This window comes from Struthio camelus, chromosome 8 (assembly GCF_040807025.1).
Source record: "Struthio camelus isolate bStrCam1 chromosome 8, bStrCam1.hap1, whole genome shotgun sequence".
Classification (NCBI taxonomy): domain Eukaryota; kingdom Metazoa; phylum Chordata; class Aves; order Struthioniformes; family Struthionidae; genus Struthio; species Struthio camelus.
The window spans coordinates 32191518-32205936 of record NC_090949.1 but is presented as its reverse complement, the minus strand read 5'-3'; the positions used below and the strand labels follow the sequence as shown (position 1 = coordinate 32205936).

At 46.8% G+C, this 14419-nt stretch overlaps 1 pseudogene; it reads left to right on the top strand.

The window, feature by feature from the left end:
- The first annotated feature begins 7396 nt into the window (after positions 1-7396).
- Positions 7397-11334, top strand: LOC104149624 (solute carrier family 25 member 3 pseudogene; annotated as a pseudogene).
- Positions 11335-14419: the final 3085 nt, after the last annotated feature.

Below are 14419 nucleotides of genomic sequence, written 5' to 3'. Positions count from 1 at the left end.
GGCGTGTGCGCGGAGGTGTGAAACCCAGAGCCCCGTACACTGCGCGCTTAAATGATCAGTCTTCCCTGTTTGGCGCGCCAGCAGCTGCGCTCCCTCTCTTGCCTCGCATTTGCTTTCAACACAGGCAGCAGTTTCATTTTGTTTCCAATTTGCAGTATCCTTCTCCTGACCAGCAGGAGAGAGGGACTGCTTCAGCAGCAGCAACACACAAAAAAAAAAAAAAAAAGACTATTTCATCATTCTGGTTTTCAAAGCAAGGCTCTGCCGTAAGGGGGGAAAGCACATGCCAAAGACCAGTCTCCTGTTTAGAAGAACTGAAAACTCAGCGCTCCTTAGGCTCAGGAAGCAGGCACAGGTTTGCAACGAGCAACGCAAGCACGCCCCAGCTTCAGCATTGCTCGTAAAACCCTTGTGTTATTTGTTAACTGCTCGTAGCTACAAAAGCAGGCTTTCATACACTAGCCCAGTCCCAGGGCAAAACTCCGCATGGGGCGGTGTGCCGAATGACACTGCTGATTTGCCTCACGCATGCAATAGCTAATTCTGTTTTCAAATCCTGAGATGCTAACAGCTTCTGTAGCGCTACAAAGAATGCTATGAAAATAAACTAGCACCACGCACTTGTGATAAGCTTTTTTTTTCCCCCCCGATCCGTTTCAAGAGCACAAAGTCCCATCTCTCTGCTGCCCCGACGCAATTCTACTAACATGCAACAGGGTCGGCAGCCTTGCAGAAACGCTTGCTGCGGAGCAGCCGGTCCTGCAAGACTTGGGTGCACCACGCTGCCTCTCCGGGCCGGGGCTGCCTCTTTAAGAGATTTAGCAACAGTCTGGTTTGCACCGGCCCTGAGCAGCCAGACCCCCTGGCCCCTGCGAGCCTCAGGGCTCAGCTTGCCTCCAGCCTTCTGACTTGGAAAAGGCCCCTTCGGAGCTTAGCTCTCCTCCAGGAGGAGTTAGCCTCCTGCGGAGTTGTTTACAAGACCCGCTCTCCAAAGCAATTTAGACCCAAATTCTCAAATGCTCGCGAGCTTCTGTCCCTAGGTCGCCCAGCACAGCAGCAATCCCAGCCTGCAGACCTTGGGATCACACGTCTCCCAGACCTCGGGATTTGCCCGTATGCAAATGTAATCAGTATCCTGCCCTCGTAACGGGAATCCTGTTTCCCAGGAAGTCTCCGAGAGGGCTGTTCGGAAAGGCACCTTCGCGTGCATGGGCCCGGGTGCACTGTGGCTAAATAGCTTTGAATGTGTGACCAGAAAATGTTACCATTTGTTCCCGGTTCAGAAAAGCACTTGGTTAATATGTCTTCAATGCAATTCACTGTTAAATGCAGCATTGAGGTGCTGCTTGCTTGTGCCGGGGCCTGAACAGCCGATGATGATCCCGTAATGCTTCTGAACATTGACTTTGTATTAAATACGGCATGCTAGCATATTCCTAGTCTCCTGCCCCATATTTTTGGTATATTTTGAGGATGTGCATATTCAGCTGTAGAATCAAAGAGCGCGGATGACACATTTTAAACAACTGCAATTACATCTTTGCATAGATACACGTTCTGTGTCTGTCTGGATATTTAAATAGTGGAGGAGAAGGGTAGGTTGCGTACAATTTACATAGTAATTTTCAACTCCTATCATACTAATTTTCGAGACATTTGCTCAAACATACTTAACTTCTCTCTCTCCCCTCTCAAGAAAGGTATGCTGGTCATGGGCAGTAACCGTCTTCTCCATACATACACCATAGCTCTGAAAGCCGTGTGGGTTTTTCTTTTGAACAGTTTTCACCGAGGCATTCAGGATTTATTCTGCTCTCCGTATAATTTGTTTCAAACATGACTAGACGTGCTTTCTATAGAAAAGTGAGCATTTTATTTTGTTCGTGAGATGAATATGTATTCCTGCAGACAGTTTGAAGAATTCGGCCGCTCCAGTCTCGTTACGTGTTCATGTATACATTTGAGTTAGCTTATCACACACCATCAGCAAGACTACCGTGCAGAGAAGACAGAGCAATTTGCAAAAATAAATGTTTGGAATGTGATGTAGAATTGTACGTGCATGCAGCTTCAAGTCAATTATCATTTTCTCCTTTGTTCTCATTGGAAAGAAAATGAGGCATACGAAAGACTCTGTTTTCTCCTCTGCTTAGTTACTTTACTGCAATATTTGAGGTATCATATAATGGGGCTGTAACATAAAGTGTGTACAGACGGACTTCTGTAGTACAATAGGATTTATAAGAATTATTATCTTGCCAAAATGAAGGGAAAGCTACCTGCTTGATTTCACGGTATTGAACTCAGTAGCAATAACGTCCCTACTTCTTTCGAGCTTCTGGGTTGTTGAAGTGCATGCTTTTGGTATGCAGGTTGCTTTGTATGTGAAACACAGTAAAGAAAAGCCACGATTTAGGTAGGAACAAATCAAAACACTGGCTGTCTTTAAGCTGAATCGCAGAAAACTGGGTTTGGGGTTTTTCCTCTTTCTCAGACTTTTCAGCTTATATTTTATACAGTAAATGTTTTTGGCAAGGCAATTGCTCTGCTTAGATTTGACATTTCTTACGGCACTAACAACACAATCAAGAAATTTGCTCCAAGGGTGGGCAATTGTGGAAGACTGCTTACGCTTTTTGAAACTGCTTCAGTTATAATGACTAATGTTCAAAAATCACACACAGAAGCTTCTGCTTCGTGATTCTTGCAGTCTGAGATCTCCACGAACAAACATTTGCACTCACCTTGCTTCAAATTAAATGTTTTCATACGCATAGCAGTCAGGAATATCTTTTGAATTTTTAAGACATCACATGCGAAGAGAAAATCCTCTCTTTGAACATTATCTGCATAGTTCAGAAGCTGATAAAAACTGATACAGGAGTAGCATTATCAGCTCTTCTACGTTATAACTGACGAGTCCTTTGTTTATTGCTATCAAATATGATACAATTAACATGAGGACGTTTACCTGCACAAGGAGGACTTTTCTCATGAGGACTAGCCAGGCTTTAGATGCTCCGCACCGCAACACATCCAGTGCCCTTCTGTTATGCATCCTCAACAAATAAGTTGACTTCACCTGCAGATTGGCAACGAATCTCCTGGCATCACTCCCTCTTGGGTGCTGTGGCTCCCTGCACTGACTGATGAAGCTCTCAGGTCAATGTCCTGATGCCTTCCTGGATGTCTCAAGTCAGGTGCGGCCCAGAAAGCCGCACAGAAAGCTGGCTGGCCAGAAAGCTTCTCCAAACAGCCAGGGAACATCAGAGCTCCCTTCCCTATCCTGTTGCTGGGAAGGAAGTGTTTCCGTCTCCGTTTCACAACGTCCCTGGGGTATTAGTTAATTTAAATATAGCTTGGTTCTCCCCACACTGTACTGCAGTTACAGATGTCCTTTCTCCCCATCCACATGGCCAGAAAACCTGTCTAGACTAAAGCAGTCTCCTTTGCCCACAGTTTTTCACTCAGAAGCCTTCCACAAAGCATGTCCTTCTCGATTATGTCATCCTCCCTTTGCATTCCTCCCCCTCTTTTGCATCAGTTTTATCCTACTTCTCTTCCCCGAAGAGAAATCCCTTCCACAGTCTGTCCTCATCATTCCTCTCAGCCCATGTCCCCTGTCAAGATGCGGACTCTCACCTTCACCTGGCCCAGAATATCATCTTTTTAAATAGCACTGAAAACACACCTTCATGCTTTCCTCTGCAGTCACGCTCATGCTTAGGAGAAGATCCTTAGAAAAAGTATCAAAGCCTTTAAAACATCATTCCACTGATCGGCGTTATAGCATGTCTCTTTTACCAGTAAACCTCACACTGCTACGTATCCCTCAATCGTGTCTGTCAAAGAATTGCTAGGATCAGCTGTTGGTTAATATTCTTATGAGGCTGTCTAATCCTGGGCACAGCAAGCCTAGATGACCATGAACATGAGTCTTGGAGTTCCTTCCTTATACTATATTTTCCACTTCTCTAATCACCATGGAATTGTACTGTAGTAAACAGATTTTTTAAAAATGCTAGGAAAAACTTCGGTCTAAAACAGTTCAATACGATTAGATCACACCTACCTTCAGAGCTGAAATGGCCGAAATGCTTTTGGGTTGAACCAGTTTTAAATCTGGTTCCAGTTAACTTGTTTAGAGCCATATGGGCAGATTCACCTTTATGTTATCTTCCGTCATTCAAACGGAAGTTCCATTGGGGTGGATTTTTTTATTGTTATACAGGTTTTAGATGGAGCAGGATTAGATGCTGATTTCCATCTACTGTCTCCAAGAGGTGAAAATCTATGTTTTGGTCAGAGAAAACTGGATGGAGCTCGTACATGAGTTTAAAATCTTCAAAAATTAGAGAAGCTATGCAAAGCATGCTTCTGTGTGTGTGTGTGTGTGTGTGTGTGTGTGGTTTTTTTTAAACAAATACGACTAAAATAAAAGGTCGAGTACTTACAATTGTGGATCTTTTTAGTATAGATCAAGAAAACTTATTTCTTAAATGCTAATTAGAGAAACTCTATTAACATGGTTGCTATGCGAAAAACCTTCTGTGGAAGAGGGTCAGTCAGTCTGCAACAAATAAGGACCCTAGCATTCTCATAGTCTGCTTGTTTCCTTGTAGTCTCCTGCCTAAGACTCTTAATAATTGTCCCTTGAGAAGAAAGCCTCTGCTTCTTTAGAAGGTCACATACGCAGACACTAATAAAAAAGAGAAAGTGAAAACCCCAAGAACGGTCCACTCTGTGAGTGCGATGACAGCTGCAGGGATGTCTTAGTTCAACACCATTTTACTTCAGTAAGCTCCCAAATTTAGTGGGTTTTAGCCTGGACACCACTAGGCCTGTCAGTCGGTCTTCTGCCTGGAGAAATAAACACATTTCTATTCCAGAGTTTTCATTCTCCTTCCCCTTAGCTATAGATCTTGTCACATTCCCTTAGACAGGAAAAACACAAAATCACATCTGAATGCTCCCCAACAGCCAAAAACCACTTTATGCAGCAACAGCCATGCCCGCCACATTAACTGGGTGGCCCATTTAGAGTCACCTTTGCTTAGCGCCTGTTTTGTACCGAAACTGTCATATCACCTTGGCAGCAGGCCTGAAGCAACGCTCATGGATCAGGCGGGAGGCAGCTGAAAGATGACTACAAACCCGGCGCGTGCTTGCTGTGGGCAGGATTGCTTTGCGATTGTCAGCGCTGGTATACATCCCACGTTCTCTGACTGTGTCTCCATCTCACATGTGAATTAGATTTCAGAGTATCTGACGGATCTTAAACAGTGCAAAATAAAAAAAAACAGCTGTTTGCCATAATGTCTTCTTCTACAGTCTGGACTCTTCCAAAAAGCAACTAAAAATCAGACACCCAAATAATAGTTATTTATCAGCATAGCATGGAGACCATCACCCAACCGTTTATGATACAGAGAGGACAGACAAGAACAGTGGCGATTAATCTGTGGCGTGCTTGCTGGAATTGATTTCTGGTATTCATCTCGATAGCAGATCATCTGCCCCCTGGGCATAATGCTGGGAATCGAGAGTCTCCCACTGAAATGTTGAAAAGCTTCTTACTGGCTCCTTAACCCCACATGTCAGAGACAAACTGTTGTTTGTAGTGGGCAACAGAAAACAAGCGCTAGCATTGATTCACCTGCATGAGCTGATTCCAGCCAGGTATGCCGAAGGAATGCTGTGCAGAAGCACCCCGTCTCTTGTACGTTATCGCCGTAATACCCTGCTGTAGGCAATGACAGCGGAATCGTTCCAACTTAGTTGAGCCTTCTAGATGAGAGATAGATAGGTAGACAGATAAGTAGATAGATAGATAGATAAAAATATGCAATGTATTTTCATTGGAGAGGGCTTCTGCAAATATAAACATAAAAACACAACTCAGAAGAATGCCTGCCTGTCTCCAAGTTGAGTAAGTAGGGCTTTACTCCCCTGGCACACGCATTTCCCTGCTGCTTTGAGACAACTTGCATTTTTCTACCTTTATAGCATGACATGCACTGATGAGCTACCTCAGCTGGGTTCTGGAGCTTCAAAGTCCACAAACACAGTATGGAAAGTACAAAAATGGAATTGAAAATAAAATCGATGCAACGGCAAGGCATTTTCCTCTTCTGCCTCCTCAGTGCAGGAAAGAAGAGGGAGACAGACCTATCCGGCAATGAGCAGCAAATCGCCTGCAGCGGCAGAGATGATGGACATAGGAGATATGAAAACAGTGGAAGGCTTTGACAGCCACAGCAAGAGGAGGACACTGGTGTGGAGCCATACCACAGTTATTAACATCACGGAAGCAAGAGGGAAGGCAGAAGAGGCACGTTTTCTCAGCCTTTCCTACTTTGTGGTCATAAAATCAGACCGTCTTTCACTGCAATCAATGGTCCTACTTGCAGAATAAGCTATTAAGAAGTATACAAATTTCAGAATCGGACCATATGTTAGTAGTATTTTCCTCGAATCTAAAACAAAACGCAGTCGGGGCAGTTCAGTTGGATCAACTCCAGAAAACAAATAGAAAAAGACACCAAATCGCCCCTGGAGCTGTGGGACCCGGCTGTCACAAAAGGTTGCCTTTTGCTGCGGGGCGGCGCTGCTGGAGAGCTCGACCTACACGGCAGCAGCTCCCCTGGGCAGGCCCCTCTCCAAAGCTTTTTCCCCTTCTCCGGCGATGCAGCTCCGAGACCCCGCTCCTCCGAAGCGCCGGGCTGCCGTCCGCTCTCCAAACGCAGCAGGGAGGAGCGAACGGGCGGCCGCCGAGCGCCCAGCGGTCAGACCGGCAGCCTTCACGCGTCTGCTGCACAGAGCTCATGGAGACTTGGGCTTGTTTTCTCCCGTGGCCGCTTATATACGTATTAAATGCAGGGAAATACAAGGTCGGCCGCGGTCGGAGAGGTTGGACTTCGGGGACGAGGCGAGACGCACCTGCCCGGACTCGGGTACTGCCTTGCCCAGCGCGATAACCCCGGCACGCCGGGTGCGTTTCACAGCTGCTGCCCTGTTTGGGTGTGAGAGCGAGTGAGATCAGTAAGTCCGGTCGGCCCCATAATGCTTCGAAGAGTAATTACAAGGGGAGTGGGCCTGCCGGGAGCCGCCAGCCCCACGGCGAGTGGGCCCACCCAGTGTCACAGCCCTCCGTGGCACCAGTTGTGTGGCATGCGCTGGATTTTATCTGCACTGAGATGTCGCTGTGGCCCCCACCTCGCTCTGCCCCCCTCCAGGCCTCCCGGCGCCCCACTGCAGCACCCCCCCCCAACAACCATAGAGACGTGGCTAGAGCAGCCGCTGTCCCAAGATGGCCGTGGGCCTACACGGCTGAGGGCTACACTCTAGGCAGAGCCTTTGTGGTCCGGAAGGTGGCTGGAGGTGGCTGGTGCCTGGCATGGCGGCCCCCTCTCTGCCCTGCACCGGGCCGCGGGCAGCTCTCTGCCCTCCTCAGTGCCGCCCAGGGAGCTGCGAGGGTGGCCTTCTCCCCGCTCAGGGCCGGGGCCAGAGGGAAACGGAGGTGGAGGCCCCGGCAGACAGCGCCCTCCCTGGCCTCAGGCCGCGCTGGCGGCGGTGGGCCGCCGCCATGGCCGCCAAGGGCGCCAAGGAGGAGGACAGCTGCGAATACGGCTCCGCCAAGTTCCTGGCCCTGTGCGGCCTGGGCGGCATCGTGAGCTGCGGCCTCACCCACACAGCGGTGGTGCCGCTGGACCTGGTGAAGTGCCGCATGCAGGTCCAGCCCGAGCGCTACCAGAGCATCGTTCAGGGTTTCTCCCTCACCCTGAAGGAGGAGGGCTTGCGTGGCCTGGCCAAAGGCTGGGCCCCGACCTGCCTGGGCTACTCCATGCAAGGGCTTTGCAAGTTTGGCCTCTATGAAGTCTTCAAGCTGCGCTACTCGGAGATGTTGGGGCCTGAGAAAGCCTATCTGTGGCGGACCAGCCTCTACCTAGCTGCTTCAGCCTCTGCCGAGTTCTTCGCTGACATTGCCCTCTCGCCCATGGAGGCAGCCAAGGTGCGGATCCAGACCCAGATGGGTTACGCCAACACCCTACGTGCAGCTATCCCCAAAATGTATCAGGAAGAAGGGCTGTGGTCCTTCTACAAGGGAGTGGCCCCGCTCTGGATGCGCCAGATCCCGTACACCATGATGAAGTTTGCCTGCTTTGAGCGTACCTTGGAGGCCCTCTACGTGTACGTGGTGCCCAAGCCACGCAGCGAGTGCACCAAATTAGAGCAGCTGGGCGTCACCTTTGTAGCAGGCTATATTGCTGGTGTCTTCTGTGCCATAGTCTCCCACCCAGCTGACTCCGTGGTGTCTGTACTCAATAAGGAGAAGGGCAGCAGCGCGATAGATATTCTCAAGAGGCTCGGCTTCAGAGGCTTGTGGAAGGGCCTCTTTGCTCGCATCCTCATGATCGGGACCCTGACCGCCCTGCAGTGGTTCATCTACGACTCCGTCAAGGTCTACTTCAGGCTCCCTCGGCCGCCGCCACCGGAGATGCCTTTATCCTTGAAAGAGCGTTTGCTTTCCAAGTAGATCCAGCCCACAGATTTGGCGCTCTGCTCCATTCAGGCTGCCGTGTTTCACCTACAGGTGAGAGGCCTCCACAGGTCCACCATGGACTGAGCTTTGCCTAAATGACTTTTTCCAGAATAGACTGATCACAGCGTTCCACTTTTTCTGCGGTCACTCTGCCTAGACATGATGTTATCCCTGACTGTTCTGTTAGAGTTTATCAAGGCGCCAGTCTGTAACGTATGACTCCTGTTTTCCGTGGACAATGAACATGAAAATTTTGAAGCAGAACATGTTGTATTCCACTACCGTAGTTAAAATGTCCATATATATTTAAAGGAGCACTTATTTTTCAGTATTTAGTGGCACCGAAGCATCAGCACGTCTACCTGTAATGAAGTGAATTAATAAATTCACATGATGATGTGTGTTCCTGACTAAAGTGTTTATCCACGTAGTTTATTGAAGTTGCATATTTACAATAGTTTGTAATTTGTTGTAGTATTCTTTGCATCAGAACTGTACACTACCAAACAAGTTTGATGTTGTTGAGCATGCTGTATTTTCAAGGTTAAAGTATGAATGATAGTTACTATTTTTGCATTTGGTATAAGATGGCTGAAATGCTTGGCAGACTATTTCCTGGAAGACATCCAAAGGTGTCCTGGCTCTCTAACAGAATATCTGTACATACAGTAAATCTACAGCGGACATACTGTATTTTAAATGATTAACCAGGGAGAGAAGAGTAGATACGGTATGCGCTAATTAGATGCAATTTTTATCTCTTACTTGACCAGAACGCAGCTTTTTGTAAGTAGAGATTTAAAAATCTTTTGTTAGTTTTCTTTTGTAAAGGAATAAGGGAACATCCTAACTTGAATAAAATATTTGTATATATTATCCATTCAGATGAGTTCCCATCATTAAATATATCTTAATCCTTTATTTTCCCCAGTGTTATTTGTATAATGCTTACAGTTTAAAAAATTAATAGTTAAAAAGCAAATAAAAACATTGCTTTCTAGGGAAATCTTATTTATAAATGTTTTCATGACTGTAAAGATTGGAGATCGTCACGAGTGTTCTGTGTTCTATACTGACACAGTAAATAAATCGTCGTGTGGGAATTTATGGGTAATGACACAGGGCACGTGATTAGGCAATCATCCTCCCAAAATTATAGATTTTAGACTTGACTTATTGGCCACACTGTCATGAGAGTGAGCTATGGAACAATGCTGTGATGCAGATAGGTCCTCCAGTGAGTACTGCAGACCGCTAGTTACTTGCTAATAAGTCTAGAGAAAGATGGCTTTTGAGAAGCTGAAAATGAATGCTCTTGAACATCTCACTAAGACTGGCTCTCCCATTCTTCCAGCAGTCCTTCTTTCCATCTGTCTCAGTACTCGAACGTGGAGAGTAGAAATGAATATTTGACATGAGATTTCCTGAATGCCTTGCACAATGGCATTAATAGCTTCCTATATCTGCTAGTAACACCAAATCGAATACATTTTAGGACCGTGTTTACCTTTTCCACAGCTGTCTTCCCAGCAGTGACTCATAGGTGATCTGTGTTCAACTAACATATCTCTTTCCTCTCTTGCCTGGTTTCTAGGTGCTGAGCTCCTGCTACTGGTTTCTCACACGTCTGTTGTGTGCTGTTCAACATCATTCCATTCCAGTTACCCCAGTTATCACAGTATCCGTTTCTTTCTTGTACGATCCTCTTCCGTATGGGTAATATCTCTCAGTATTTGCTTTCAGCAAAATTTCATTAGTATACTATTTTTTGAGTCACAGTCGTTACCAACGATTGTATATTATATATACAATTAACTATTGTATATTAAAAAGAAATACTGTAAGTATTATACATAGTATATAAATAAATATTACATATTTTCTATTTAACAGTAGTTTTAATCAACAGAAATATATTCATTCAGCCTCTCTACCTTTGGCAAACTCAGGTTGCATTTTGTCCCATTTTATATCTACTTACATAGTTGTTTTTCTTTAAAAATACCTTCTAGAGCCTTGAATATCACTGAGGTCGCTCTAATGTTTTCTGATTATTCCTTTTTCTCCTTGCTGAAATATAGGCAAGAGGCTTGCTCTTCTGCAGTCATGGGCTACCAGTTGGCAGATTTATTAAAAATCCTTGCTGCTGGACATGCAATTTCATGTGCCACTTCTTTCAGAACTCAGGGACAGAGATTATCCTCTCCCTCCACTTTCAGTGCTTGAAGCTCTTTGAGTTTTTCTTCTGCCTCACATACGATAATTTCCATTTCTACATCCTCATTTCATTTACATATTACATTTTTCTGGATAGTTTTATCTTTAATTGCAAAGTGGCTGACACAGAAATTCTTATTAGGATTTATTTTCATAATAGAGGTCCTTTGATAGATCATCATTCTTTGGTAATTATTAGGTGTTGCCCCATAAATAAAAAAAGACATAGTTTAGGGGGTTAAGGGGGGGTTTTACAGCCAATTCTGTATATAATCTTCCCTGTGAAAGGAAAGGAATAGCTACGCATCCATGCATGTAATAGTGCTATGACAATGTTGCTATTATCAGCCCACACACTGTTTAGAACACAAATATATCTGAAATAACTGGACTTGAGGAGTGCACGTGCCAGAACAGAACAGAAAACACTGCAATTAAATGACTTGAAGGATTAGGGATTTCAGTCTCTTGTCACACTCCCTAATTCAGGAACCTCCACAGTGTCCCTTTGATCTCCACAAACAGAGTTAGGGTTGGGAATTACAGAACTTCACAGACTGAAGTTTAGGGTTTGAGGGTGGTTATAACAAGGAAATAAGGAAGACTTGCAAGACTGTTGCCCAGTAGGAAATTATGCGTAAGGCTCAAAGTACTATGTAAGGAAATTACAGTAAAGAAATTTTTTTTGGTATTTATCTTCTCGGTTTGAACTCCATGCACTTGTGTATGAAAAAAGAAGAAAAGCAGCAAAGTATCTCCCTCCCATACTCATTCCCAAGGTGCAAGTGGGGTTCACAGGGAGAAGAGCAGGAGAACCAAAAAGTGAAGAACCAAGTATGAGGTGGAGAAAGACAGACCAGAAATGGAATGAATGAGGAGCAATTGAGAAAGAAAAATATACATGAGAAAAAATGAAAGAGATGGAATGAATATATGTAGGAACAGAAAAGAAGGCTAGAAGTTAGATTTACAGAACGGAATGGAAATGAAAGACATTGTGCTCAAGGTTTGCAGCCTGATTTTGACCAGTCCTGCAGTGGATGATTGACAATTGATAGAAAAGTGGATAATTGATGTGGGACACTGAAGGAGGAGGGAATGTGTATTTTTAAGTTTTATCATACGCATCCTAAGGCTTCCAGAATACATCTTTTACTGTTAATAAAAGATATCACAGATGATCCAAATTCACTGGCCAGAAAGCCTTGTGCCTCAGCAGATGGAACCGTACAATAATGCAAGCATTTTCAAATGAAATTAGAGAAACGATAAACTTGTTGCTCAGAGAGACCTCCCTTCTGGATCCCGTTACCTGGTGTCAAACACGAACAGTTATCCATGCGACGGCACAGAGCAGTCCTGGTACTGGTAATACTGACACACGCAACTTAGGCAGCCTTAAACCAAGCAGCAAACATGGGTAAACCCCTTCCAGTGCAAATTCACGGCTTGAAGCGGCTGGTACGCATCTCTTCCAGGGAAGGCTGCTGAAGGAAAAAAATAAAAATAAAATTCTGGGCCAAAATCTGGCCTTAGTTATGGGTTTTTTTAGTTTTTATACTGATATAATGCAGAAGAGGCTGCTGTGACTTTTCACCAGAGCAAAAAAACCCCAAAAAACCTGCTTGATTTAATGAAATTATACTGGATTGATGCCAGTATAATCAACACCAAAGTAAACGTCCTGCCGGACTCGCACCGGGGGGTTTTGCAGCAGGGCAGGGTCCGGCGCGCAGGTGTTCCCCTGCGCACCTCACCTTCGTAAGATCCTCAACTGCAGCGTTTTCCGAATAGACGGGCCTCTTTCCGAGGCAAGTAGGGAATGAGGGGCCCAGATCAGCCGGAAATTTTAGTCTAAAACAATACAGGAGGAAGCCGGGAGGGCGGTCGCCACGTCCCCGTACCCAGGCCCCGGCGACGCCTGCCCGCGTGCCCCCACCTTGCTTGGCAGCCAGGGACGGCCGGCATGGGCCAGCCCAGAGAAATGACACCGAAATGTGGCTAAAGCGGGCGCCGCAGGGCAGGCAGCCGTTACTCACCCCCGCCCTGAGGCTTCGCGCCTCCGAAGAGGAGCGCGGCGGGCCGTGGAAGCGCCGCGGCGGCCCTGAGGTGGCGGGGGACGCTCGCGGGGGGCCGGGCGGCCGCCCCGGGAAGGGGCAAGCGCAGCTCGGGCAGGGTCTCAGGCCTCAGGGGAACGGCAGCTGTGGAAAAGGTGAGGTGTTTTTTATTATTATTATTTTTGTAACAAGGGGAAGGGTTGTTTAGTGGCTCTTTCACGGCTCTCCCGTCGCCGTGCCGCCCCAGGCGCCCTGAGAGGGAGGCGCTGTCATGGTGCCTGCTGTGTTTGTGGCAGGGGGCTTGCGGCGGCAGCTGGGGGCTCTGGCGGCTCCTTCTGACTGAAACAGCAGCGAAAAAGAGGAACGGGGAGAAAGGTGGGTCCTGACACCCGGCGAGCTAAAGCTGGGGGGCTTGGGGGGGGTTACGTTGCCTCCAAATATGTCTCCTAGAGCCCCTTTGCTCCGCAGCCCGTCTTGGAGCTGCTCCCCGGCCGCCTGCTCGCCGCCCCTTACAACACACGACAAAATGGTGCTACGTGCTGGGTAGATCTTGATAAAGAATTCACAAAAAGGCTCCCCTCCGCCCCCAGAAGTCCTGTTTTACTACTAGGTTGATTTAAACTAGGCAGTCCTGTCAAAAAACATAAGCCTCTGCGGGATCTCTGTGCTTCGCACCCGGCGTTTACGCTCCGTTTCTCCCCGAGCGGCGGGTGGGAGTTTTCACCGGGGGTAACAGGAGTCTTGGCACGGCCCTACGGAGCAGGGCGTCACGAGCGAGGAGGGTGATCCCCGTGCGAGGGCTGAACGACAGCGAAACTCGGAGGGGGAAAAACAAAAGGCCGCAGCGATGGGGCCGTCCCGCTGTCGGTTCTGCTCTCGGTGAGCTCCAAAATCGGCACAGCTTTCAATGTTCGCAGGGCACCAGCTGCATAATAAAGCAAAACGTAAATGTACGATCCATTTGGAGAGGACTGAGCTGACAGCAGTGTTTCAGGGAACGCAGCCGGGTCGGGAAGACGTTTCTGCGTTCTGCGTGCGTGCTGGTACGTGCGTGGTCCTGGCGTTTCAGAGGGTCCCGCAGATATCCCTGAGGGCCCCCTGGCTCACTGGGCGCTTGGGACAGCTTAAAAATCTTCTAGTCGGTGTCGTTCTTGATAGCAAAGGTAACAGATATTTAAGTTGCTTTTTGGAGAGGATAAAACACGTAATTAAACATTTTTCAGATTTCTTTTTAATTACATAGCGTCTACTTATTACCTCATACTTGAACCCCTGGATGTTTTTGTCGGTGTAAACGTACAATATGGTTTTAAATAGTAGCCAGTAAAGACCGCAGGATAGAACTAGCATCCTGCCAAAAGATTTCTGCTCTGCTTTCTTATATGATTAAATCTCCAAGGGGGAGTTTTAACGTCCTAGTATTTCTCTTTGAATATCCTTATTGCTCTTGGGCAGAATCGAGTTTGGACAGAGGTTAGCGCACATGATGTCTGGCTAGGTCATCTTGCTGGCAGGTGTAACTATACTTGCCTTTAGGACGATCTTCTTACTCTGGGCTGGTAAAATGCTACATTTCTGATCCTGCACATCCGTTTTTCCCTTT